Consider the following 3713-nt stretch of genomic DNA (forward strand, 5'->3'; position numbering starts at 1 on the left):
AGGCAGGAAGGTTGAAAGTAAAGTGCATGACAGTTGGCCGTAGCAGACTTCGAGGATGAAGTCTAGTTTAAGTGGGGGAGACGTGTAACACCCAGAATCAGAAGGACCAAGAAAGGAAAGGAAACCCTAATTCAAAATTGTTCAACTCGTCGAGTCCAAGGAAGAACCCGACGAGTTGGAGCGGGATTTGTGTGCAAGGTTAAGTGACCGGCTCGACAAGTTGGAGAGTGGACTCGACGAGTCTGGTTTGGGTTAGGAAGCCCTAATTCCGGGACTTGGTACCTTATTTAAGCATGTCATTCTCATCCCTAGGGTTCACTTACAACCTCTCTCATCCTGAACCCAAAACCCTAGCCACCCAACTCCATTGTTAAACTAGTTTATTAGGGTTAATAGATTGTGTCATGGGCTCGGTCCTTAGCCCAATTGTGATTGCTGGTATTGGGCCTGTCCAACCGTGCATGTTTTGTACTAGGGTTTAGTATATAAGTTGCATGCATGCATTCTTAGTGATTATCGATTTTATTATTGTATTTTACTCTAAGTTCTGTAAACCCAACTCGCCTCTACAACGAAAGTTCTTTGTCGAGCTCTGCTGAGGCGTGACATTGTTTTGAATCATAAGCATACATTTGATTCCATCCAGTGTTTACATTCATACTGTTTTTGATTTGTTCGATCTCTATAATCATACCTTTGAGAGATCTAATCGATCTAGAGTTTTTGTACTCATCAATTGGTATCAGAGTAGGAGACCTTGTGATTCATACACATCTCTTATGTCAAAGAAATTATTAGGGTTTCTAATTCTGCATTGATTGATATTAATTGAGCCGTCATTCCATATTGATGTATCTCATTAATTGTTGATATGACCCTAACGATAAATTACGAGTCTGATCTTTTACAGGTTATCGATCAAAAGTCATTACAATGTCCATGGAAGATTCACAAGCCAATCCAATCAACATCTCTAACAGCATTGGTTCGATGACAAGGATACCAATCTTGTATACACAAGACTATGAAGTCTGGACACATCACTTCGAATATTATGTGATTGGATTGGAGGAAAATGTATACTTGATTTGGGAAGCGATTACCATTGGCCCATTTGTTCACTCAAGCACCTCTAAGACTGTTAAAACTCAAAAGGAGTACAATCAGCTTGTTAACGACGTCAAAGATATTTCTCAAGACGAGAAGGAAAAGTTTCAATGCAACATAAAAGCTCTGAGGATGATTAGGTGTGCGCTACAGTCAGATACGTTCCGTTTGGTAAGTTCTTGCGCCACGGCTAAAGAGATCTGGGATAGATTAAAAGAATTGTATTCTACTGATGAAGATTTGGAACATTCAATTCAAACTCTCTTGCTGTATGAATTTGGAGACTTTAAGCAGAAGCCTAAAGAGAAACTTATTCAAGCCTTTGATCATTTCAATCATCTTTTAAGTAAGATGATAAAACATGGGATCGAAAGGAAGGTTATCGAACAAAAGGTTACCTTTATGAACGGTCACAGATCTGAATGGATGGCTGTTGTGTCTACAGTGAAGGCTCATGAACAGCTCAAGTCATATTCTTTGGCGAAACTAGTGGGTATTTTGAAATCTCATGAAAGTGCTATGTCTAAGGAAATGAACGTGGTTTCCAGTCTGGGTTCTTTAGCTCTTATCTCTAAAGGAAAAAGCTCAATTGAAGAAGAAGAGGAATTGGATCTTTCCAATTATGATCTAACCAACGATGAATATGCCTTGATGGTGTCAAACCCTAGAAAATTTATTAAGAAGAAGTTCCCAGCCAACAAGAACCGAAACTGGCAGGGTAGTTACAGCACCGAAAAGATCAAGGAGGAACCAAAGATGGGGTCAAAGTCTGAAGAGTCAAAGAAGGAAGAGAAAGTTGGAGGAGACATAGGATTTGACTGCCATTACTGTGGAGGCAAGAATCATTTTGCAAAAGATTACATGCCGAGAAAGAAGGAAGAAAAGACAAATGAAGAAGATGAGGAAGTGAGCCTCCTGAGGAGATTGGAGGAAATCAAGAAAAGAAAGTCTGCAGCCTACAATACAATAATGAATGCTTTAATTGTGCAGGGTACAGACAACTGTGATCAATTCGGTGGTGTGGAAGTTTGGTCCACAGATTCCGAGGATGATGAAGTCTGAAAGCCCACTCATGGGAAGGATATGCTGGAAAAAGAAGAATATGTTACAGGAAGGTGCTTTGTGGTAACCGAAGGCGTGTCAACTAAGAGGATACACAACCGATAGGGGAGTAGAAGACGAAAGGGGGCGAGAGGACAGGTGTTTTGCTGCCAAACCTGTCAATGCACAGATCAACGAATGTGACGAGTTGATCAAGAAGGTACAAAATATTCTTGTCTCTCTAAAAATACCTATTACTAACTATGAAAAGGAATTAAATAGCTTGAAATCTAAATTTTCAAGTATAAGTAGCAGTCTCACCCAAACCCGTGTCACAAATTCTAACCTAACTGATCAAATCAGCATGATTTCATCAAAGAGTGAGGAAAGGAGAATGTGGATCGAGCAGAAAGAGAAGGAGTTAATTAGATCTAAGGATGAATCAATTTATTTAAAAAGAGACAATCTCAAACTTCTTAAACAGTGAAATGTGTTTTGATTAATTGCTAAACGACTCTATTTTAACATCACTCAGTTGCATCTTAATTGTGAAATAGGGAAGCAGATACATCGCATGATTTAACCCTTCCTTGAGTTAAAGGAGGATGAAATCGATGCTGAAGCCTACAACTGTGAAAGTGTTGTATCTTCTGACGAGGTTTCTCCAGCATATAAAATAGGTCTGGACAAAATTGAATCTTACTTAAAGTCCAAGGACCATAAGGACATGCTCAAAAATCTGTTAGACGAAAATGATAGATTGAAATTAAGAACTGAAACTGTACAGAAATTTGACTCATTGAATGCCAAATTAAGTTCAGAAAATAAAATTGATGTTGAAAATGCTTCTGAACTTAATGAGGATGATGATCTGAGTGAAATCTCTGTAGAGGATGTGGTGGACTATTTAGAATTTATCAAAAGCAAACCTAAGTCACGCAAAAACCTAATTTCTGAAAACTCTGTTGAGGTCGCTCGCTCGTCTGCTGACAAAACCAAAGTTCTCAAAGCTAAAGCTGTAGTGTAACAGAAGGTACAAACCACTCCAAAGCAAGTCTACATAGTACCAGGTGTCACTCCACAACAAACTGCACAGTTAACAGCTATGGTAGAAGAAGACAATGCTAGCGGATGTGACAAATTTTTCTAGTCGACCCTAATAGACAACGCTGATGAGACGCCGGGTCTATCTTAGAAAACTTCATGGAGAGTGAAAGGTAGATACATACCCGAACCACTTAATGAGCCAACAAGATATGATGTGCCGAGCACAACTGGAACCAAAACTTCAACGCGAAAACCTGTGCAAACCACTAGCAAAACATCCTTAACAGAAAGTGATGATGCTCCTGCATTAAGGAAAAAGCCTAACATCCACAGGAAGCCAAAACAGGTGGCTGATCATAAACACAAACGAAATCTGAGATACAAGAAGAATATCTCAGAAAGGAAACAGTTTTGGAGATCGCAAAATCCACACTATGTAAGGATTGAAAAGCAGCACAAATATCAAGACGAATCAAGGAACAAAAATGGTTATTTCGGTCCCACACCCGAAAGGAACC

Source organism: Lactuca saligna, chromosome 3 (assembly GCF_052625555.1).
Source record: "Lactuca saligna cultivar CGN05327 chromosome 3, ASM5262555v1, whole genome shotgun sequence".
NCBI lineage: Eukaryota > Viridiplantae > Streptophyta > Magnoliopsida > Asterales > Asteraceae > Lactuca > Lactuca saligna.